At 41.5% G+C, this 26021-nt stretch overlaps 1 protein-coding gene across 10 annotated transcripts in view; it reads left to right on the top strand.

Annotated features, from left to right (window-relative positions):
- The window catches only part of P2RY1 (purinergic receptor P2Y1), a 339516-nt gene that overhangs the window by 143270 nt on the left and 170225 nt on the right, over positions 1-26021 (top strand). The window lies entirely within an intron of this gene.

The following is a 26021-nucleotide window of genomic DNA, read 5'->3' on the forward strand; positions in this document are numbered from 1 at the left end:
TTGCACTGGTGCCCACTCCCAACCTTCCCAGAGAGGTCCTACATTGCACTGGTGCCCACTCCTCTACTCCCCAGAGAGGTCCTACATTGCACTGGTGCCCACTCCCAACCTTCCCAGAGAGGTCCTACATTGCACTGGTGCCCACTCCTCTACTCCCTAGAGAGGTCCTACATTGCACTGGTGCCCACTCCTCTACTCCCTAGAGAGGTCCTACATTGCACTGGTGCCCACTCCTCTACTCCCTAGAGAGGTCCTACATTGCACTGGTGCCCACTCCTCTACTCCCTAGAGAGGTCCTACATTGCACTGGTGCCAACACCCAACCTTCACAGAGAGGTCCTACATTGCACTGGTGCCAACACCCAACCTTCACAGAGAGGTCCTACATTGCACTGGTGCCCACTCCCAACCTTCCCAGAGAGGTCCTACATTGCACTGGTGCCCACTCCTCTACTCCCTAGAGAGGTCCCACATTGCGCTGGTGCCCACTCCCAACCTTCCCAGAGAGGTCCTACATTGCACTGGTGCCCACTCCTCTACTCCCCAGAGAGGTCCTACATTGCACTGGTGCCCACTCCCAACCTTCCCAGAGAGGTCCTACATTGCACTGGTGCCCACTCCTCTACTCCCCAGAGAGGTCCTACATTGCACTGGTGCCCACTCCCAACCTTCCCAGAGAGGTCCTACATTGCACTGGTGCCCACTCCTCTACTCCCTAGAGAGGTCCTACATTGCACTGGTGCCCACTCCTCTACTCCCTAGAGAGGTCCTACATTGCACTGGTGCCCACTCCTCTACTCCCTAGAGAGGTCCTACATTGCACTGGTGCCAACACCCAACCTTCACAGAGAGGTCCTACATTGCACTGGTGCCAACACCCAACCTTCACAGAGAGGTCCTACATTGCACTGGTGCCCACTCCCAACCTTCCCAGAGAGGTCCTACATTGCACTGGTGCCCACTCCTCTACTCCCTAGAGAGGTCCCACATTGCGCTGGTGCCCACTCCCAACCTTCCCAGAGAGGTCCTACATTGCACTGGTGCCCACTCCTCTACTCCCCAGAGAGGTCCTACATTGCACTGGTGCCCACTCCCAACCTTCCCAGAGAGGTCCTACATTGCACTGGTGCCCACTCCTCTACTCCCCAGAGAGGTCCTACATTGCACTGGTGCCCACTCCCAACCTTCCCAGAGAGGTCCTACATTGCACTGGTGCCCACTCCTCTACTCCCTAGAGAGGTCCTACATTGCACTGGTGCCCACTCCCAACCTTCCCAGAGAGGTCCTACATTGCACTGGTGCCCACTCCCAACCTTCCCAGAGAGGTCCTACATTGCACTGGTGCCCACTCCCAACCTTCCCAGAGAGGTCCTACATTGCACTGGTGCCCACTCCTCTACTCCCCAGAGAGGTCCTACATTGCACTGGTGCCCACTCCCAACCTTCCCAGAGAGGTCCTACATTGCACTGGTGCCCACTCCCAACCTTCCCAGAGAGGTCCTACATTGCACTGGTGCCCACTCCTCTACTCCCTAGAGAGGTCCTACATTGCACTGGTGCCAACACCCAACCTTCACAGAGAGGTCCTACATTGCACTGTGCCCACTCCGCACTTTTCCAGAGAGGCCCTATATTGCACTGTGCTCACTCCCCACCTTCCCAGAGAGGTCCTATGTTGCACTGGCACCCACTCCTCTACTCCTCAGGGGGGTCCTACATTGCACTGGCGCCCACTCCTCTACTCCCTAGAGAGGTCCTACATTGCCCTGGCGCCCACTCCTCTACTTCCCAGAGAGGTCCTATGTTGCTCTGGCGCCCAATCCCGCCTTCCCAGAGAGGTCCTACCTTGCACTGGTGCCCACTCCCTACCTTCCCAGAGAAGTCCTATAACAGATGTTATAATGTGGCCCAGAGGGTGGGGAGGGAGGAAAAATGAAGGGGACATGTAAGTCAGAACAGTCATTGTTCTATGATTCTATTCCATCCTGAAGTGGTTGATCTTATTTTTCCTGCTTCTGTAATGTCTGCCATACCATCTACTCTAAAACCCAAGACTAGAAAAAACCCACAGGTCATTTTACATGTGAGGAAATGAGGAAGCACGTTGTTCAAAGTGCTGGTTCTAGAAATAGAAAGTAGGGGTTCTATAACTTATTCAGACTTTGACCACTGTGTATTGTTCTGACACTCGTTATCACATTCTAAATCTGTCTTACCATCGGTTGAGTTTTGCTGTATGTCTGCATACCATATCAAGCCATAGAAAAATGTACAGGTGGACTCTTCCTAGTTTTAAGAGTTAAACTGTCAGGAAAAATGTGAAAAACTTTGAAATGGGGGAAAAAAACAAAAACTGGAGTAGTCCATCTAGCATACCTGTCAGGTTTATCTCTCCCTTTCATTGTCTTCAAACTATTTTACAACTCTGTAAGTTGTAGAAAATGGATAATAATAGAAATAATTCCTGTCCATAGAAATGAGAATGAATTGTGGATGGTGGAACTAAGTTAACCATTGCCCTGTAGATATTGACAGTTTTGCCTCTATCTGTAAATTCATTTCCACATTCCTGATAGCCTATATATGTGTGTGCTCAAGCTTCTCCTTTGACCTAGTTGTAACATCTTATTCTTTCATTAAATAATTAATGAGTTAAATAAAATCTTTGACATGTGCTTATTTTATATTTGTATGACCAAAACACCCAAACCAAACCCATTGCCGTTGAGTCGATTTCAACTCATGGTGACCCTAAAAGACAGAACAGAACTTCTCCATGGGGTTTCCAAGGAGTGCCTGGTGAATTCGAACTGCCAATCTTTCTGTTAACAGCCAAATGCTTAACCACTGCACCACCAGGGCTCTGTTTGTACTGTAGTCATGATTTTATCTTTCTAAAAATTTATACTTCATCAGGAGCTTTTAGTCAACAGACTCTGAAGTGTTCTGACTCGCTTAATAGGTCATCAAATATTTCTGTCTTTGTTGTCCCAAGATAGTCTTAAAGACAAAATTATCTTGTCAGTCCACCCAGAATCTAGGTTAAGTTGAGGGGGACCGTTAGGAACCACTGGCTAACAGTGCTGGTGAGATGTTCAATTCAGCGTGCCTCCAAAAGGATGAAGTTCTTGTAAACGTAAGGAACAATTAGGCTAAAAATCAATAGCTCAGGTAATTGTTAAATAGGTTCAATTGGATTGTGGAAAGAATGTCTCTCTCCTGCTGTAATATAATGCTGCCCTAAATGGCTTTCTACCTTATATAACTCTGAAAACAAAGATAAATATTTGAGGAAACATCAAACCAATAAAATAATAATGGGTGCCATTTATCGGAAAGCTGCTGTTGCAGACACTGGTGCTGAGCACTTCGCATTACCAGACTTATTCCTCACACCAACCCTATGTGAAGGCATTATTATCTGTATTCTATACATGAGAAAACCAGTGCTCAGTAAGGCTAGATAACTTGCCCCGGAGCATCTCTCCAGCAAGTGGTAGAGCAGAGTATGAACCCTTTTTTGAGTAACTCTGAAGCCAGCTGGTTTAGCTGTTACAGAACATGGAGCCTGTGTAGCTGGGATCTGGAGTTCTACTGTATGGCTTTGAATCCTGACTTCACCACTTCAGCTCCCTCTAGAAACACAGACATGAATGAGAGATGAGTAAGAAAGGAGGATCAGGGAAGAAGACTAGAAGGAAAGTTCTGGAATACAAGAGGAGGGCTGTGGAAGAACATGGTCACAGAGGAAAGAAAGGAGAGAATTGGAGAATGGGATGTTCGACTGTAGCAAATAGCATAAAGGTATCAACTAATACAGTTAAAAAGCATTATTGGGGGCAGTATTAGGAGGTTATTGGCAAATTTAGCAGAGATACAGATTCAGCAACCAGAGAATAGTCTGTTGAAGGTAGATAGAAGATGAAGGTACAGGAGAAGGAGATACTGAGAACACATGAGTGGGAGGAGGTCCTTGTGAAAATTCTCTTAAGACGCCTTAACCAAAAAAGCCGAACACATTGCTGTCGAGTCGATTCTGACTCATAGTAACCCTTTAGGATGGAGTAGAACTGCCCCACAGGGTTTCCGAGGAGCAGCTGGTGGATTTGAGCTGCCGACCTTTTGGTTAGCAGCTGAGCTCTTAACCACTGTGCCACCAAAACACCTTCGACAAGTAAAAAGACCATCTGAAGGGACGATGGATGCGTGAGCCTTGGAAGTCAGGAGGGAAAATTCCCGGAAGGCTTTAATTTCCCTGTGAAGTAGAATTTTCCTGTGAGAAGAGGCCTGCTGAGGTATAGGGAGCAGGGTGCGGGTGTGGGGAGGAACAAGAGAAGGAGATTGCCAATGGTTTTGACTTGCCGCGGTGAGGCATGGGAGAGACTACTTACTACGGACGTAGAAATGGTTGGCCAGGCGGGTTGCAGGTAGTTGGGACTAGACATCAGGAGCTGTGTTTGTCTGTATGGTGGCCTGGTTTCTCCAGCAGAGCTTGGGTGCCAATATATTGGATCGATTTAAGATTAGGGCTGGGTAGGTGAGGTGTAGAGAAAGACAGGGGTATAAGGACATGGCAATGCTGGCAAAAGTGACCAAAGTGATGCAGGACAGGGGGTGGTCTAGTGGATATAAAAAGAATTGAGCCTGGTTCGAGTCCTGAGCTGGCAGAATAAGGGGAGAACCTAGTAACGACAGCTTCTACAGGAGGAAGAACAGGGGCAATGAAAATACATCTTAGCTCAGACTTCGTCTAAAGGACAAGGCGAGCATGCACAAGACGGTGTCTGAAACAGTGAAAAAATTCCTCCATGGCTCAACTCTAAAAATGTTAAATTCAATGAATTATTAAATACTAAGCTCTCATCCTAATAGAAGCCATTTTAAACAGACTTCTCTTCCAGCTGTTTCTGTAATAGCAGTAGGATATGAAGAAGGTATGAGTAAGAAGTCTGTAGAAGCCTCTGCCTACTACCTTTTCTTTTCCTAATAATTAACGTCATTTTCGCCTGTATACTCTTTGTTTAGTGACAATGCAATCATCTGCTCACAGGAAAAAGGACTGTAAAGAAAACACATTTAAACAATTATCACAGGTGATGTTTTTATACAGACTTCCTGAAAGTGTGAAAAACTCATTGCCGTCGAGCCGATTCTGACTCAAAGTGTGAAAGAGGAATGAGAAATACCACATAAATCTCAGGGTTTAAATTTGGGAGACCATAACCTATTTTATTGCTGGACTTGATCAGGGCTCAGGAAAAACTAGCAGCTTTCTATTCATGTAGAAGAAAGCACCTCATTTCTGCTCATAGCTCTTGTTTCCAGTGTAGCTAGAATACAGGAAATAAGAAGGGGTGGGGGTGAGAGGGGAGCAATTTTGGTAACTAAATGAAACCAATGTATCACCAGTTTTTGCATTTTTGTGTGTTTGATCAATTTTAGCCTACCGTTACTGAACTTGATTGTTTGAAAACTCATGAAAACTTGAAGGCATTTGAAAGGAATTTGTCACTACTTTTTTTTTTAAGGTCAGGGAGAGGTCTTTATTTTCTTTGTTTTCCTCTCAAGCTTCTTAAGGACTCAATATTAGTGGATTGTCTGTGTCCACAGGGATCTAGACACTATAAATAAAACAAATCCTGAACTGAACTTTTGCTGGAATCGGCCAAGAAAATGAGACATTTAGTTAGTTTGTCTTGAACCTGGTTAAAACCTTTCATCCTTGAGGAAATAGTAAGTTAAAACATCTACTTGGAAAGCCTGTAAGATAATTTGAGGGGGGAAGGCTAGGGAGTCAGAGTGTTAATGATGGGCTCTCAAGGATGGAGCTGGCAGTGTGGCTCGCAAATCAATTACGATTCATGAGGCTAATGTATGTACACAGGCTCTTCTCTCTATGTCAGGCTCAGCATTTTCCTTTCCATCTTTCTTTCTGGAAATTCTATTAGTGGACTAATGTACCTTGCTACAAGAGGCAAGGAAGTCTTCAGGGATTTGAGATATGCTAATGCCTTTGGTCATTACACAGATGAATTTCCTTAGTGCTTTGCTCAGAGTTAACTGGCTTAAGTAAAAAAAAAGTTAACTTTTGATAGATATTATTTTCACTTCAGTATTTTTACATAGCAATATAATTTTACATAGCAATATAATTTTAGTCACATATTTCCCTATCCAGGCCCAAAGGGAAAGAAAAGAAAGAAACAAATGGAGGAAGTCATATCAGAGCTGAAGGAAGTTAGGTGGAATTTAAGAGCTTTCTAAATATATTAGCATTGACAATATTTTTAAATGAAAACATTTTTAAAAATGAGGCATTCTTTTGAAAAAATATTTTATTTCCTTTTCTATTTAGTCTCCAGTGTGCGTACATGATAACCATCAGGGTTAAGCCCTGTACCGGTTCAGAACTGCACCAAGAAAAGGTAGCTTTTATCATCTTCTGCCTTTCATTTATTGTCCTTCCTGGTACTCCTGTATTATTCAAATGTTATATAAACTTAAATATTTTAACACCACTCTTGAATTGATATATTTGATCAACAACAAACAACCCGTTGCTGTCGAGTCAATTCCAACTCATAGTGACCCTATTGGACAGAGTAGAACCACTCCATAGAGTTTCCAAGGAGCAGCTGGTGGATTCCAACTGCTGACCTTTTGGTTAGCAGCCATAGCCCTTAACAACTACGCCACCCACCAGGGTTTCCATATATTTAATCATTACTTGATAATCATTTTTCTGAGGAATATCTGTGTTAAACACAGCTAGGTTTTAAAGAAGGACTTCCCACAGTTTCCTCTTGAACCTGGGCTCTGTGTGGCTGCCCCATAACTAGCACTCTAGCAGTTGTCTGTTGTTGGTCCAGATGCAAAAAGTCGGGTCCCTGGCTGAGATAGGGCCGGTGGGGGAGCCTGGGGGAACGCACTGAGAGCACAAGGATGTGTGTTCTCTTTTTCTCCCAGGCATTTGTATTTCTTGTAGCTTCCAGGTACAGACCCTCAGGAAAAAAATAGCCAGCCTCTCCTGAGAAAGCCCTCAGCCTCCTCAATTCCCTCCTTTCATTTGCTCTGCACTCTGGAAAAAACCTGTTTTTTGCAGCGAAATCCAAAACCAAACCAAACCTGTTGCTCTCTAGTCAGTTCTGACTCATAGCGACCCTATAGAACAGAGTAGAACTGCCCCATAGGGTTTTCAAGGAGCACCTGGTGGATTTGAACTGCCCACCTTTTGGTTAGTAGCCGAGCTCTTAACAGTATAGTATATATATCTACAGTACACTACATAAACTATTATGTATAGTATATATATTTAGAGTATAGTACAGGAATTACTATATCTAGTATACATATTTGTATTATAAAACCAAAACCAAACCTGTTGCCGTGCAGTCGATTCCAACTCCTAGGGACCCTATAGGACAGAGTAGAACTGCCCCATAGGGTTTCCAAGGAGCGGCTGGTGGAGTCAAACTGCTGACCTTTTGGGCTTAGCAGTCAGCCTGTTAACCACTGTGCCACCAGCGTTCCTTCTGCCGCACAGGCCGTGCCAAGTGATGTGTAAATCCCAAGACAAGGCTTAATAGGCGGGATAAAGAATTCCCTAGCATTTAAAATGCTCACAACCTGTCCTTAGGAACTGTCTGGAGTGCCTGGAGTTTGTTGTTAACCTGTGTACAAGCACAGCGCTAGAGTGATTTTCTAAAGGCAAATAAAATTTTGCCTGTCTCCATCTTATCACCCGATCTTCAATGTTTCAGAATCCTTTGTTGCCTTCCAAAACAATTCCTGAGGGTTAGTAAAGGAGTGAGACTTTCCACATAAAAACATATTAGAGATGGAACTGAAAGGCATTTTACAAGCCAAGACCAGGTCCAGGCCCTGGAGTCCTCTGTTACTCTTGTAACCGTTGATAACATCGCTCAACCTGAAGCTGCTTGGCGCTGCCTTCACGCTCAGTTTTAAATGTTTGATGCTATCAGCTGTAACGGGGGAAACCAAAAACAACAATGAGTGTTCAGGTCTTGCTCGACCAAGGAGGGAGGGGCTACTCATAAACCTTTCTAGGAGAATGTGCCTCTCTGATTGCTATAAATCCAGATTCATGTGCTAGCTAACGTCTGTTGCTGAAATTGTTAAAATTCATTTCCATCAACCTTTTCATGGAAGCAGAGAACAACTTGGTATCACTGCTTCGCTGCCTTTTGAAAACATTTCTTTGATGAAAGATGACAAAAATAAATACCACAACCCACTTCTCGGGCTTGACGCTAGCCCTGTGCCTAAGGGAAAGCCTTAGTTAACTCTGTTCCTATGAAAATCAGTCTTTGGAGAAGGAGGTGAGCAAGCAGGGACTTTTAGTGGGAGGAGTAATAAGGCCTTCAGAGATCCAAGGAAAACGCTGCAAGAAAAGCTAGCCTCCTTGTTAGGACCAAATTAGGACAACTTTACAGAAAACAAAGCCATCTCTCTGGTTGTGGGGCTTTGGAGAAAGTTAATCAGCTTCTCAAATAACAGCTGGATAGCAACATCAACCAGGGTTGAATTAGTGAGTTTTAATCAGCTGCAATTTCTTGTAAATTGGACAAAAACTTTTCTCTGTGATAAATGTTTGGAAGTGCCATTTTCTCTTTATTTTTGTTTTATTTTATTAAATGACACTGGACTTTCAGTTAACCCCTCAGTCCTAAAACCTGGCTGTTGAGAATGAAGAGCTGTGATAGTTACCGCAACTATTTTCAGCATTGTATTAACGCAGGGGAGATTAAAGAAGAAGAAAACTTGCACTCATGCTGAAGTTACAAGGAGAAATGTGTGAAGGACCTCTTGGGCCCTTTTGCCTGGAGCGCAGTCGTATTTTCTATATAATGACCCCATATACTACTCAGTGTAATTGGGCTGGATTTTTAAAAATATTTTGCTGTGAGTAACATACACACTTTCAGCATTTAGGTATGTTTAACAGGGAAAAAAAAAAAGAAGGAACCTAAAAAGCGCTTCTAGTGGAAAAACAATTGATGTTCTCCTTCGTTGTAATCCACTCCAAGTAGGTGTCTTCTGCCCCAGCACTTGCTCTGTAACGTGAATCAGTTCATATGGGATTGGTAAATAGGGAGATGATGTCAATATAACTTGGAAGGCCAGGAGGTTCTTATGTGGTTTGCCCCTGTGTCTACCTTGATGATTTGCACTGCCGGTCACAGCAGCTGAATGCAAAGTACACCATCACAGCTGAACTCAGTAAGCCCTGGTGCAAAAGGAGCAACACAGTGATACAAAACCATCAGTCCGTGTCATCTCGTCCCCACCTACGACCTCTGATGGGGATATGTGTATCTCCACACTCAGCAGACTTCCTTATATCCCTGCTGGTTGGATTCTAGGATAAAGAAAAGTCCTGTGCTGATGACTACCACCTTACTTTCCTTATTATGATCTGAACACTAAAAACCGTGATGAATTGATTTGAATTTTGTTGGTTTTTTGGTTAATGCATAGGTTTTGAATGACCTGCACTAATCCAATTGTTTTCCATAAGCTCTTTAACTTTTAGTTTGCAACATAGCGTATTGCAAGGTTTTCAGAATGTGTACGTCTGTGCTATAGCAGATGCTTGTACTTCTAAATACACATTTTTATCAAATCAGCGTAGTCGTATATTTGTAAATGGTTTACAATCATCAGACAGCTTCTGCATGACAAGTCTTCAAAAGGTCAAAATGGGTTTACCTTGTCGGTGCAAAACAAGCAGATGTCTTTGCTGTTTAGTGCTTTATTGAGTGCTAAACCAAAAAAAAAAAAACAAAAAACAATTTCCTTGGAGTTGATTCTGACTCCAAGGAGAGGCTGGTGATTTCAAACTGCTGACCTTTTGGTTAGCAGCCAAACTCTTAACCACTGTGCCACCAGGGCTCCTGTTTAGTGTGACTATAACACAAATACCACAAGTGTGTGGTTTTAAAGAACAGAAATGTATTGTCTCACAGTTCTGGAGGCTAAAGGACGAAGTCAGAGTCTTGGCTGTGTCGATTCCTTCCTTGTTGGTAACCCTGGTGGTAGTCTTGGCAATCCTCAAATGCATGTCTTCCCCAGTACATGCTCGAATGTCTCTGTGTACAAGCTGCTGTTTGTATAACTCAGAAGTAGTTAGGTTTTGGGTGCACCCTACCGTATGACTTCAACCGACTGATTATATTACATTGCATTACTGAAGGTGGTTACATTACATTAGGTTTGATTACATCCACAGGGCTAGGATTTCAACACATATTTTAGGGGGACACAATTCAATCTATAACACTAAAAAAAAAAAAAAAAAAAATTTTTTTTTTTTTATACTAGGATATCTTAATTTCTAATTTTGGTGATATATTTATAAAAAGAAATAAATCATCTCATACAAAACAAGCAATTGTTGAGAGGAAGTACAGTGAGGCATATGAATGAAGGCTCTGTGTCCTCATTGCCTGGTTCAAGTACTACCTCAGCCAAAAACTAGCCACATAACTTGAGAAGGTCTTCTAACCTCTCTGTGCCTGTTTCCTCGTTTGTAATATGAAGGTATCATAGTGATTACCTCACTGGGTTGTTTTGAGGGTTAAATGTGTTACTACACATGAAAGTACTGGTACATAATAATAATACATATGAAATAGTATAACTTCTTTAAAACTACAATTAACTGATCAATTATTATTTATTCTCTTCTAATCTGAGTTTCTTGAAGGTAGAACCTGTACCGTATTTGCAGTTGTATCTTCAGTGCGTAAAACACAAGGTGCGATCAGTGCTTACGGAACTGGATTGAATTCTTTGATTATTTTATTTTCTTGTGTGTTTTCCTTTGACCAGGAAAGTTATTTGAGAATTCTTCGAAAGATACCACTTTTATTTCTGTGTAATATACGCTAATTTTATAAAAGAAAAAAATTAAATTTCGAATTAGTTTCAGAATTCTTTATCATGTCCCTGAAAATAAAAAAGAGAGCAACAAATAGGTATCGGATCATGAGCTAAGAGAGTACAAAAGCTGAAAAATCTAAAAGCGAACAGTGAGATTTTTGCATATAGAAGTTTCATTTCCAAGGAAACAGTGGGCTGCACTTTCATGGGTAGCTAAAATGATGAATCAAAATTCAGGTGAATGCCTTTTAAAATATGATAATTAACAAATGCTTTTTGAGTCAAACACCCTGCTGGATGCTGGAGAATCAGAAAAGAAAACCCCTCTGCTGAAAAGCTTATGATATTATTAAAAGGATACACCCCAAAAAACCAAACCCATTGTCATCGAGTTGATTCTGACTCATAGCGGCCCTATAGGACAGAGTTGTTGTTATGTTGTTGTTAGGTGCCATCGAGTGGCTTCTGAATCATAGTGACCTTATGTACCACCGAATGAAACACAGCCCGGTTCTGTGCCATTCTCACAATCGTTATGCTTGAGCCCATTGTTGCAGCCACTGTGTCACTCCATCTCATCGAAGGTCTTCCTCTTTTTTGCTGACCCTTTACTTTACCAAGCATGATGTCCTTCTCCAGGGACTGATCCCTCCTGACAACATATCTGAAGTATGTAAGGTGCAGTCTCACCATCCTTGCTTCTAAGGAGCATTGTGGTTGTACTTCTTCCAAAACAGATTTGTTTGTTCTTTTGGTAGTCCATGCTATATTCAATATTCTTCACCAACACCACGATTCAAAGGCATCAACTCTTCTTTGGTCTTCCTCGTTTGTTGTCCAGCTTTCTCATGCATATGATGTGATTGAAAATACCATGGCTTGGGTCAGGTGCACCTTAGTCTTCAAGGTGACGTCTTTGCTTTTCAACACTTCTAAGAGGTCCTTTGCTGTAGATTTGCCCAATGCAATGCGTCTTTTGATTTCTTGACTACTGCTTCCATGGCTGTTGACTGTGGATCCAAGTAAAATGAAATCCTTGACAACTTCATTCTTTTCTCCATTTATCATGATGTTGCTTATTGGTCCAGTTATGAGGAATTTTGTTTTCTTTATGTTGAGGTGCAATCCATACTGAATGAAGGCTGTAGTCTTTGATCTTCGTCCGTAAGTGCTTCAAGTCCTCTTCACTTTCAGCAAGTAACGTTGTGTCATCTGCATAACGCAGGTTGTTAATGGGTCTTCTGCCAATCCTGATGCCACATTCTTCTTCGTATAATCCAGTGTCTGAGATTTGCTCAGCATACAGATTGAATAAAAAAAAAAAAACCAAACCAACTGCCATCGGGTCGATTCCAACTCATAACGACCCTATAGGACAGTAGAATTGCCCTGTAGATTTTCCAAGGAACTCCTGGCGGATTCGAACTTCGACCTTTTGGTTAGCAGCTGTAGTACTTAACCACTACACCACCAGGGTTTCCATAGATATGGTGGAAGGATACAACCCTGATGCACACCTTTGCTTACAGAGTAGAACTACTGTATAGGCTTTCCAATGAGTGACTGGTGGATTCGAATTGCCAGCCTTCTGTTAGCAGCCAAGCTCTTACCCACTGTATCATCAGGACGCCAAGACATATGTATGGCACCTAAAACCCTTGAATAACACAGGATCATAAAATTTAGAATAGGAAATTGTATCATAAGCACCTTGTCAAAGTGGGTTCTAATCTTTCTTCTATCCCAAACTGGTGGTACAGCCTTGGCTTAAACAGTCCCTTCATACCCCTCGTGTATAAAACAGCCTCTCCATACCCCTCATCTATAAAAAAGAGGTTTTTAGATGAATGTTCTTCAGACTGTGAAAGGCTGGAAGTTAATATCTTTAAATAGTCTTCATTTTTTTATGCATTGAACTTCAACAGCCTTCTCAATTGACAATCTCCCAAGACATTTATCTCATATTTCTCATTAAATTACCATTTCCTACTCATGAAAGGATATGCGGCTATTCTGGATTTGGCAACAAGTAGGTTATTAGTGTTATTCAACTGAACAGAAGCGGAAATAGTCTTCATTACAAAGCCTTAAAGGGAAATTGAGAATATATTCTAGGTGAGGTATCTTGGTTGAATTCTTTTTGTGGATCGGTAAAACATATTTATTCCTGCTGGTAGGAATACAATCATATCCCTACTTCATGTTAAGGAGAGAATCACAGATTAATTCCTTTGTATTCATAATATTAAGGTAGGCTAAGATCACTTTCTTTAGACTCTGGTGTGTCCCAGTATGTTTCCAAAGTGGTTTGCTGTTTCTAGCTCAACATGTTCAACATTTCACCCCTTCTGGATGTTCTTTCTGTGTGTCCTCCAGTTTCGCCGTTTGTTCAGTTGCAGTCTGAGTAAGGATTAGACACGTTGTCTTAGTTATCTAGTACTGCTATAACAGAAATACCACAAGTGGATGGCTTTAACAAAGGGAAATTTATTTCTTCACAGTAAAGTAGGCTAAAAGTCCGAATTCAGGATGTCAGCTCCAGGGAAAGGCTTTCTCTCTCCGTCAGCTATGGAGGAATGTCCTTGTCCTCAATCTTCCCCTGGTCAAGGAGCTTCTCGGGTGCAGGGACCCCAGGTCCAAAGGGCGCATTCAGCTCCTGGCACTGCTTTCTTGGTGGTATGAGGAGAAAACATGCTGGGGAGTGTTGGGGTCACAATGTCTTCATGATCTTGCATTAAGCAGTAATTTCTTAGATACAACAGCATAAGCACTAAAGGAAAAAAAAAATTGAAAAGAAATGATAAATTGGACTTCAGCAAAGTTAGAACTTTTGTGTTTCAAAAGATATGATCAAGAAAGTGAAAAGAAAAACCACAGAGTGGAAGGTAATATTTACAAATCATATATCCAACAAATGACTTATATTTACAATATATAAATAGCTGCTACAAATCAATAGTAAAAAAGATGAAGAACCTAATTAAAAAAAAGGGCAGAGCATCTGAATAACTGTTTCTCCAAAGAAGACTCACAAATGGCCAAAAAACACAGGAAAATATGCTTGACATCATTAGTCATAGCACATCAAAACCACAATGAGATACCACTCCTCAAGCATTAGGATAACTGTTAAAAAAAAACAAAAACAAAAAACAAGTATTAGGGGAGGATTTGAAAAGCATGGAACCCTCCATACACTGATCGTTGGGATGTAAAATAGAAAACAATCTGGCAGTTTCCTTCCTTACAGCAACACTGTGAGGTTGGTGGTGTTGTCTACAACTTTACAACTAAGGGCAATGATGGCCAGAGTAGAGAAGGTGAAATGAGAGTGAACTGTACTGTTAAGGAGACCTATGTTATTGTTTTTGTTAGGTGTCGTCGAGTCGGTTCTGACTCATAGCGACCCTCTGCACAACAGAGCGAAACACTGCCCGCTGCTGTGCCATTCTTACAATCGTTGTTATGCTTGAGCTCATTGTTGCAGCCACTGTGTCAATCCACCTCATTGAGGGTCTTCCTCTTTTCCGCTGACCCTGTACTCTGCCAAGCATGATGTCCTTCTCCAGGGACTGATCTCTCCTGACAACATGTCCAAAGAATGTAAGACGCAGCCTCGCCATCCATGCCTCTAAGGAGCACTCTGGTTGTACTTCTTCCAAGACAGATTTGTTCGTTCTTTTGGCAGTCCATGGTATATTCAATATTCTTCACCAACGCCACAATTCAAAGGCATCAACTCTTCTTCGGTCTTCCTTATTCATTGTCCAGCTTTCATATGCATATGATGTGATTGAAAATACCATGGCTTGGGTCAGGTGCACCTTAGTCTTCAGGGTGACATCTTTGCTCTTCAATACTTTGAAGAGGTCCTTTGCAGCAGATTTGCCCAATGCAATGCGTCTTTTGATTTCTTGACTGCTGCTTCATGGCTGTTGATTGTGGATCCAAGTAAAATGAAATCCTTGACAACTGCAATCTTTTCTCCGTTTATCATGATGTTGCTCATTGGTCCAGTTGTGCGGAGTTCTGTTTTCTTTATGTTGGGGTGTAATCCATACTGAAGGCTGTGGTCTTTGATCTTCCTTAGTAAGTGCTTCAAGTCCTCTTCACGTTCAGCAAGCAAGGTGGTGTCATCTGCACAACACAGGTTGTTAATGAGTCTTCCTCCAATCCTGATGCCCCATTCTTCTTCATGTAGTCCAGCTTCTTGGATTATTTGTTCAGCATAGAGATTAAATAGGTATGGTGAAAGAATACAACCCTGACGCACACCTTTCCTGACTTTAAACCAATCAGTGTCCCCTTGTTCTGTCCAAACAACTGCCTCCTGATCTATGTAAAGGTTCCTCATGAGCACAATTAAGTGTTCCAGAATTCCCATTCTTTGCAGTGTTATCCATAGTTTATTATGATTCACACAGTTGAATGCCTTTGCACAGTCAATAAAACACAGGTAAACATCCTTCTGGTATTCTCTGCTTTCAGCCAGGATCCGTCTGACATCAGCAATGATATCCCTGGTTCCACGTCCTCTTCTGAAACCAGCCTGAACTTCTGGCAGTTCCCTGCAGATATACTGCCTATACATGTGGGGTAATTTGCTATGTATGCTACCTCTCTTGCACAGTGTTACGCCCATTCACTGAGGAGGAAGCTGTAGATTAAAAGGTGAGAGTATTTGCTCTGTCACCAGGATAGTCAGTAGCAAAGACAGGGCTCAGAGTCCAAAGCTCCTGTTACTTCCAGTACAACACTCTGTCTTTTCCAGATGCCAGCCACACAGCCTGGTACATTGAAAGCTTCAGTTCTTTACTGCCTTAGATAAATTGCAGGCCACCAATCTTTACTTCCTCCCTGGAAAACTTTAATGTGACAGCCGGTTACAGCTTGCCTCTCTTCTTTCTTAACTTTGAAATCTGCTCTTCCCTTTTCAGTAGATTATAGTTCATTTTAATGTGGCTCTCTGCAGCCCCCGTTTTCCTTTTTAAATTTTTATTCTGACAAGCAATAGTGTATAAATGCAATGACAGCTATTAGTTGTGACAACTGCATTGGAATAATTTTTATGACAAAATTACTTCTAAATTATTTTCTTTTGGTATTGCATGGATTTGGAGCTTAGTATTGTATAATTCATACATGAAATTGGGTTAGTCTGTCTATGATTACAAAAGCAGTCAATTAGTTTAAAGAGGATAAGTTAATGTTGCCAGAATAGTTTTTTTCTCCATAAAATACCACTTTGATCATGTTACTCCTCTGTTCAAAAACTGTCAGTAACTCCTTGATCCTTTGAAAGTATAAACTATTTATGTTGTTGCCTTCAAGTTCATCGTGTATTTCTTCAGTCACATCTCCCATAGCTTCTTGACATCCTTCTCCTCAACCCACTGTCCATCAAACACCCTTGCACATTCTTACCTGTTTTCTTTTCATGCACTGTATTGTTTCCCTACAATACTCTCCGTTCCTCTCTGACTATATTCATCATTAACCCATTGCCATTGAGTCTATTCCTACTCATAGTGACCTTATAGGACAGAGTAGAACTTCCCTATACAGTTTCCAAGGAGCAGCTGGTGGATTTGAACTGCTGACCTTTTGGTTAGCATCTGTAGCTCTTAACCACTGTGCCACCATACTCTCCTTCAAATCTCACCTCATTCATGAAGAGCCATCCTTTGCTATCTCTCTCCAAACTTGCATGGACTTAGTTACCAAACCAAACCCATTGCTGCCACGACTCGTAGTAACCCTATAGGATAGAGGAGAACTGCTCCATAAGGTTTCCAAGGAGTGCCTGGTGGATTTGAACTGCTGATCTTTTGATTAGCAGCCATAGTTCTTAATCACGGAGCCACCAGGGCTCCAGTATAGTTACCACTCATCTGACTAGAAATTATTAGTTAAACCCTATTATTTTGTAGAGGAGAGAAATGAAAATCAGAGGAGATAGGTGATGTGACACTATAACTTTCTGATTGAGCTCCACAAGGCTCAGTTTGATTGAGCCAGTAGCTACCGGATGCTTATGATATGGTAAACATTGTGCTGAAAGCCTCTGAGATGCCAAGTTAGCGAGAAGACCTAAGTCCCTGAAAGATGCGTTAGACACGCTTTTGGAACAAGGAACACTATGCATGAAATTAAAATAAAAGAATAAAAGGTATTGTCATGATATTTTCTGGTTCCAGATATGAATCTCAAAGGCATTTTGTGAACTTCAGGAAAAGATTTATACCAAGAACCAGGTGCTTTATTTGTCAACAAGCTTGGGTACTTCCCTTCTCAGAGAGTCCCTGAGTTGGCCTAAAGGGCACTTTCAGCTCGATTTGCCTGAGATCCATGTACAAAATGAAACTTCTTCTTTGAATTTGGGGTTCAGTTTTGTACATAAATATTTGTCTGTATTTATTATTTTTCCCTCATTTATATCCTTCAAGTAGAATCACTGTGTCAAAAGATATGATCGTTTTCAAGATCGTTGATGTAGACTTAGGTTTTATGAAATACTGTGGGTCCTTGTAGCATGCTCCGTGTAGTGATGATTCTCAAATATGAGTAGCTTAGAAAAAAAATATTTAGAATGTTTAAAATTTTTATAATCTCATTCCTTTTACTTCTGTTTTCTCTTTGAGGTTTTTTTTTTTTTTTTTTTTTTTTACCCCTCTTTCATTCTATGTCTTCATGGGTACGTTGGCAGCAATGCTAGTATATGAATATCAATTTTTTTTCCCATAGGCCTTAATCTTTTTGCTTGTTGTGGAAAAGAAACCACTGTCTGAAGCCATCCAGATGAGAAATTGGTAGCTTCTAAAAAAATACCCCTGGAGCAAAAGGCACTTTTCAGCTCCATGTAGAAGATAGTGAACCTTTGCGAAAAGTTTAACTCAGTCCTTCTAAACATACCACTGAAGTTTATACTCAGCACTGACCTGAATGCCCCCAAATTTACCAATGTCTTTATGGGATGTTGTTCTCTGGATCCCCAATAGTAGGGCTTGGATTCATTCCTTGGTTCATTTATTCAATAAACACCTCTTTCCTAGTATTTGCCCAACAGTGTTCAAGGCACTGGAAATACAGGATGAACAAATTAGGCTTTTGTCTGTCCAATGGAGCTTGCATTCAAGCAGGATAAGGAGAATACCTCCTCCAAATGTACAGAAACTTTAAAATTAATAAGGTCCATAAATAAGGGGGGGAAAAAGAACAAGTATAAAAATAGGATAGACTGTTTCAAATTACAAGGAGCCTGGACTTTTTTTTTTTGATCTTATGACATGGGCCATGGAAATATTTGTCCGTACTATCCTTGTGACAGACGGCCATTGAAAAGACCTGGATTACCTTTCAGAACTCCCACTATTCTCTAGACAGTTTACAAGACTAGCCTCCAGGATGTCACAAGTAAGCATTCTGGACACAGTACATTCAACGAAGGTATTAGTTCATTTTAATAATTTTTTTAATATTACAAAACTAAATTATGTGCATTAGAAAAGATTCAGAAGAGAGAGACTCAATATGAAAGAAAAATGGACAGTCTTGAGTCTCACCATTGAGAGGTAACCTCTGTTAACACTTTAACATATGAAAATACATATTGTTAATAAAATATGTGCATATAAATGTACGTGCTTTAAAAATTAGAATCATCCTGTAAGCTCTATTATTCTGTAACCTCTGTTTTTACTTAAAAATATGTTGTGAAATTTTTGGCTGTCTTTAAGTGTTTCCCTCAAACATGCTATCCAGTAGCTGCAGTAATTTGCCTCACCAGCGCACTATTGTTGGACCTTTATGCTTTCTCCGTATGTTCCTTTGATCACGGCATCTCTGATTGTTTCCTTAACATAAATTCATGGGAGTAAAATTTGGGGGTCAGAGCAAACGCACATTTTTATCATTCTTGATGCAAATGAACAGATTGTACCAATTTATAGTCCTACTAACAAGGTGTGCAAATACTAAAGGGTTATATTAAAGAGGAAAAGAGAACAAAAGGCCAGCAGGTGAGATGAACAGGCAATCGCGGCAGTGCAGAGCCTCACGGGCAGCCCACGGTGGGCTTGCCGCCTTCAGAGAGGGCTGTTTCTGCCTCACCCGTGGTCTTGAAGTCTGTGTTCCGATGAAGCACATTGGTTGTTTTCAGTGGGCTCTGAATGATATTTTACAAGCAAGATCTGGGCGTTCTTTCAGCTTTGGCCAACATTTATTCTGTCTGTCAACCTCTTTTCTTTGCCCCCAAACAAAACAAGCAAACAAACAAAAAGAAACAGGTGCCATCAGCCAGTTTTAAAGCATGGTGACGCCACGTGTTTCAGAGTAGAACTGTACTCCACTGAGTTTATAATGGCTGTGATCTCTTGGAAGTAGACTGCTAGGCCTCTCTTCTGAGGTTGCTTCCGGGTGGATCGGAACTGCCAACCCCTTGGTTAGTAGCTGAGCACTTAACAATTTGTGTCACCTAGGGAGTCCTTTTGTTTGTTTGCCCAGGAAACTCCACAGGAGATTACAATCAGAGATGCTGTGATCAAAGGAACATACGGAGAAAGCATAAAGGTCCAACAATAGTACACTGATTGCATGATTACATCAGAGTTCAGAAACACCTCTTTTTTCTGGAATTTTCCTTCTGCTCCAGGCTGCAGAGCATGTGGTGGAACATATGACCCCGTGGCCTCTCTGACCTATTCCTGACCCTTACTCAGTACCTTCCAGCCTCATAGATCCCTCTTTCTGTCCCTTGAACTTTTCAAGCTCATTCCTACCTCAGGGCCTTTGCACACACATGCCTTTCTTTCTCTTTTCTCAAACCTTAACTTCTGGATCATAATCATTCTGATATAAATATCTAAGATAAAGCCCCTCTACCATCACACTGGAGCCCTAGTGGCACAGTGGTTAAGAGCTCAGCTACTAACCAAAATGGGGGCAGTTCAAATCCACCAACCGCTCCTTGGAAACCCTATGGAGCAGTTCTACTCTGTCCTTTAGGGTCGCTATGAGTCGGAATTGACTCGACAGCAATGGGTTTGGTTTTTTTGGTTTACCGTCACACTCACAGGGTTGCCATGAGTCAGGAGCCAACGTGACAGCAGCTAACAACGACAGCAACCATCCCATTTACCACTCTCCATTATAGAGCTTGGCTTTATTTTCTTTTAGCACTTAGCATTATCTAAAATTACAGTGCTCATTTATTTCTTTTTTCTTGTTTATTATCTGTCTCCCCTGAATGGAATATAAACTCCATGAAGGCAAGGACCTTCTTTGGCTTGTTCATTGCCATGTTTCCCCTAGGTTTTGAGCTGTGCTGCATTCGATAAATATTTTTTGGATAAGTGTATAAAGAAAAGAAGGAAGGAAGAAATGAAAAACACTGGACTTGCTAGTTGTAGGCTGTCAAGACCCTCTACTTTTCTGCCAGTCTGCTCCCACTAACACAGCAGATTTAGCCACTAGTGAGCTGTAAGCAGTAAGCCTTTCTTCCCCTGCTCCTAGTGGAGCTGTGTTCAAATGCACATTAACAATAACATCTTAGTCTTGTTTGCCTCCTTTGCCTGGGGAAGTACCTTTACTGTCTCCAGTGGAGGTGGGAAGCTCAGGGATCAGGGCTCTTGCCCTTGTATCAGAAATAACTTTTTAAAACCAAAAGCAAAGAAGTTTCCTGAATAAACTGAATGCTTCGAAGTCCAGCATAGCAGGGGCAGGGGTTTGGGGACCATGGTTTCAGGGGACATCTAAGTCAATTGGCATAATAAAATCTATTAAGAAAACATTCTGCATCCCACTTTGAAAAGCGGTGCCTGGGGTCTTAAACGCTAGCAAGCAGCCATCTAAGATGCATCAATGAGTCTCAACCCACCTGGATCAAAGGAGAATGAAGAACACCAAGGACACAATGTAGTTATGAGCCCAAGAGACAGAAAAGGCCACATGTACCAGAGACTACATCACCCTGAGATCAGAAGAACTAGATGGTGCCTGGCTACAATCAATGACTGCCCTGAAAGGAAACACAACAGAGAACCCCTGAGGAAGCAGGAAATCAGTGAGATGCAGACCCCAAATTCTCATAAAAAGACCAGACTTAATGGCCTGACTGAGACTAGAAGGACCCTGGTGGTCATGGCCCCCAGGCCCTCTGTTGGCCCAGAACAGGAACCATTCTTGAAGCCAACTCTTCAGACATGGATTGGACTGGACAATGGGTTGGAGAAGGTTGCTGGTGAGGAGTGAGCTTCTTGGATCAGGTGGACACTTGAGACTATGTTGGTATCTCCTGCCTGGAGGGGAGATGCGAGGGTGGAGGGGGTTAGAAGCTGAGGAAATGGACACAAAAAGAGAGAGTGGAGGGAGAGAGCAGGCTGTCTCATTAGGGGGAGAGTAATTGGGAGTATGTAGCAAGGTGTATATAAGTTTTTGTGTGAGAGACTGACTTAATTTGTAAACTTTCACTTAAAGCACAATAAAAATGATAAAAAAAAAAAAAGAAAGAACTTTTAGATAATATGTGTACAAATTTAAAATTGTCCCAGATCCCAACCCTGGCCTTACAAGATGTTTAAGGAACTAAGCTCACACGCTATTTTCTTATTCTTTAATTCTTTTTTTATTTTTATGTGAAGCAAGTTTAAACATTACTTATGCCTTGGGGCCTCATTTTATTTACTACTTGCCTACCTTACTCTCCAATTTCTTAATTAAATACGATTAAAAGATAAAACACATCTTTTTTTTTTTTCTTTTTTAAAGTCCTAAGGAAATTGTCACATGGAAAGCTCTCCAAAGAGGTTAATTTTTTATCCAAGAGAACTTCTCAATTTTTCTGAAAAGGCACAGAATGAAACTAAAAAGCATATTAAATTAATGGGTGGAGAGGGAAAACATTATTCTTCCTTTTGTTGTTGTCTCTTTGTAAGAAATTCTATTTATTACCTTTACCTCCTACATTTTCTTTTTCAGAATGAATATGATAAACTAGCAAACTGAACCCCATAATCCCACAAAGCCAAACTCATTGCTTTCAAGTCAGTTCCGACTCACAGAGACCCTATAGGACAGAGTAGAACTGCCCTATAGGGTTTTCAAAGAGTGATTGGTGGATTGAACTGCTGACCTTTCTGGTTAGCAGCTGAGCTTTTAGCAGCTGGGGAATATTCAGGAGGAAGAAGGAAGGGGATTTATCTATTGATCTGAGCTCTCCCTGCCAATCAGCATGTGCCCTTGGGGGACCACTGGGATGCTGTTTTCTTGTAAAACAAGAGGTTTCAGATTGCTAATTCCTAAGCATCACGGTGTTAAAGAAAAATTAACCGACTCATAAAATTGGGTTAACTCAAACACATAGCAAAATAAACAAACAAGTAACAACTTATTTCTGGCTTATATAAAAAATAATGATCAGGAACTCTGGCAACACCATCACTGATCCCACGGTTTGGAATGATAATGTTTGGCTGAAGGTGAGTAGCAGTGACTCCGCTGGCAGAAGGCATGTTGTCTGCAGTGAGCCACACTCGTTTTTTGCTTGGCTTTCCCTTTTATGCCACGTTCTTGGCCCTGGAGACATCAGAGTGTACACCTTCTGCATGACATGATCCCCCAGGTGCCTTCCTCCCCTGATACTTGGGACCACATCCATCTGCCTCAGGCTTTGCTTCTTTCTGGCTCCACCACCTCATCATGTTAAGAAAGCCTGAGACTCTTCGGTGCTTCAGGACTTGGACCTGCCTCATGGGTGAGGGAGATGGCCGCTCTTTATTCTGTGCCCAAGCTGAGAGCTTGAGAGTCTTGAGGGAAAGAAGTAGGGAAAAAATAAAACAAGACAAGTTGGGGAACTGAGAGGGACTGGAATATAAGAAAAGTGAGTCAGAGTTTTGGCTTTGTTTTCCTCATTTGTCTGACCAAGTTTGTCTTGACTTTGTATTTAATCTATAATGTGCCCCTAGTTTAGAATAGTGTTCAGTAATGTCAGTACCCCTCCAAATTTTGGCCCCATTAGGAACTGGAGAATGTGTTTTTGTAACAGCCTTGTCGTTAAGAGGAAGTAAACGGAAGCCTAAATTATATGTATGCATTTTTTAAAGAAAATCATTTTTGTGTGTGCTTTGAAAAGGAAAATTTGGGACAGATTTGGAAAATATGATTGCTAATCAAAAGGCAGATTGTGTTTAAAAACAAAATGGGAATAACGGCCTTAGAAATTGGAGGGATTGAGGAGAAACCTGACAAAGGACAGGTCAGAGGTCCTCTCCAGTAGCAGCATTAATCTGGTAATGGCAAACAAGAACAATGTCAGAAAGAAAATGAAGGTCTTAACAGTGGAGCCAAAAAGATTTCATTTTTGTTTCCCCCAGAATTACCATCATCAGCTGTGAATGATGACGAAGGGCCACTTAACATTTTCCCAAGGAAAAATTACCAACCTTCTCTTTGGCCCAGCCTCACATGGAGTAACATGACAAAGACATAATTTTGTCCTAATTCTTAAAAGAACAGGAAAACACTGATGTAATCTATTTGTTTAATTCTAGAAAACCTTTCCCTGAAGTCTGTTTCTTCGCACTGCCAAACTGGGACAGGGTGTCTGGGGGAGTAATTAAAGGCTTGAAACGTGAAAGAAACAGATTCGTATTGCAGAACGGGGACACTCAGTGAGAAAAAAATGGGAAACAAGGGAAATTTAGGTGGGCAAGCAAAAGTCAGCGGGAAAATATCTGTCAATATTGTACAAGATGTTTAAAGTTGGTGCCAATGAGGGCCAGCCTGCTCCGGTTTACTTTTGCAAAGTCTATACTAAGCAAATTAGTACTTTAAACAAGATTGCCAGAGGGAAAGAAGTGTCTGCTATAGAGAACAGACTCCTTAAGGACTTGAGCTATTTCCTGTTGATTGTAGATTGGTATAGATAATGCCCTAAAGTTCTGTCCTTGGAATTTCTACCTTCAGAGAAATTACTTAGAGTTACTGCTATGCTCTGAATATATAAACTATGTATAATACTAATTTCAAAGGCACATATGTGAAAATGGGACGTAGTGAAAACTGGAGTCATTATTTGTTTTTCCTCCTATTTCACTGGCTGATTTATTTTCCCGCAGCACCTTAATTGGTCCTTCCTTTTCTTTATCATCTGTATCTGTTTCTCTGACTCAGGGAATAGTTCTCGGCCTTCTTACTTCATAGGTGAACTTAGGTTCATAGTTTTTTTGTGTGTGTGTATACATATATATACTGACTTTCAGATTCACATCCCTGGTGCTGAATTTGGACTTCTAGCCTCCTAAACTGTGAGAATACAAATTTCTGTTTGTTAAAACCATCCACTTGTACTTCTGTTACAGCAACACTAGATAACTTAGACACCTCAAACCTGAATATTTTGTCCTGTATTTATTTCTTATTTTCGTTAATAGCGTTGTTGTCCATCTAGCCATCACCCGTCTCTGTATCTGTGTCTCTTCTTTTCATAAGCACTTCACTCAGATGGGATTGGGACCCATTCAACTTTGGTATGACTTCAGGTCAACTTAACTGATTAACATCTTCAAAGATTTTGAAACAATGTCATGTTCACAGGTACCAGGGATGTGGATTTCAACCTGTTTTTTGGGAGACATAATTCATTCCTTAGTAAAAGTTAACATTACCTATCACATTACGTGGTAAGAACTACAAGACACTTCCCAAGCTAGCTCCCTAGTTGGTGATTGGAGTCATCAGATCCCTGGGAAAGAACTTTGGTATGCCCAGGACTAGAATTTACAGGGAAGTAGATGACAGGCTCAAGTAGAGGGTGAAAAATGGTGGCATCATCATGGGCATTCCCCTATATCGCAATATCTAGCCTTAGTTAAGTGATAAATACTCTATTATGAGATGGTAATTAAGAGATAGATATATACTGTGCATGAAATGTTCCATGAGGAAAGGGATTTATGTCTATTTAGTTCCTGATCTATCACCAGGGAATAAAGCCGGGCACGTAGTGGGCACACAAGTATTTATTATATGACCAAATATTAAGACCAAAAAATGCAACCACACTAAGCAAGACTATAAGAAAAACCAAACTCAGTGCTGTCAAGTTGGTTCTGACGCATATGACCCTATAAGACCTAGCTGAACTGCCCCATAAGATTTCCAAGGAGTGGCTGGTGGCTTTGAACTGCCAAACTTTTGGTTAGCAGCCAAACTGTTAGCCACTGCCACAAGGGCTCTAAGACTATAAGAGATGGGTAAAATTCTTTTTAAATGACTCAGGATCGAGATCCCATAGGGTCGCTATGAGTCGGAATCAACTCGACAGCACTGGGTTTTTGGGTTAGGATTGAGATTGCCTCTGACAGTTTTCAAGATGAGTTTTAACAAAGAAGCTGGGCTCTGAAAGCATTAAAGTTTTCTGCAAAGTTGCCTGGGAACAATATAATGGCGGAAGATTTTGAATGTCAGTAAAAGTTTTTTGTATATCCAGCCTATAGAATGTTGTTGTTGTTAGGTACTGTCGAGTTGATTCCGACTCATAGTGACCCCATGTACAACAGAATGAAACACTGCCGAGTCTGGGCCATGCTCACAATCATTGCTATGTTTGAGCCCATTGTTGCAGTCACTGTGTCAATCCTTCTTGTCGAGGGTCTTCCCTTTTTCGCTGATGCTGCTACCTTATTCATGGTGTCCTTCTCCAGGAACTAGTCCCTCCTGATAACATGTCCAAAGTACGTTAGATGAAGCCTCACCATCTTTGCTCCCAAGGAGCACTCTGGCTGTACTTCTTCCAACACAGGTTTGTTCATTCTTCTGGTAGTCCTTGGTATGGTCAATATTCTTTGCCAACGCTGTAATTCAAACGCATCAGTTCTTCTTTGGTCTACCTTATTCATTGTTCAGCTTTTGTAGGCATACGTTGTTGTTGTTAGTTGCCCGTCAGTTCCAACTCATAGCAATCCTGTGTACAACAGAACAAAACACTGCCCAGTCCTGCGCCATCCTCACAATCATTGTTATGCCTGAGCCCATTGTTATAGCAACTGTGTCAATCCACCTCATTGAGGATCTTCATCTTTTTCGTGAAACCTGAACTTTATCCAGCATGATGCCCTTCTCCA

The sequence above is a fragment of the Loxodonta africana genome, chromosome 23, assembly GCF_030014295.1.
Source record: "Loxodonta africana isolate mLoxAfr1 chromosome 23, mLoxAfr1.hap2, whole genome shotgun sequence".
NCBI classification, from domain to species: domain Eukaryota; kingdom Metazoa; phylum Chordata; class Mammalia; order Proboscidea; family Elephantidae; genus Loxodonta; species Loxodonta africana.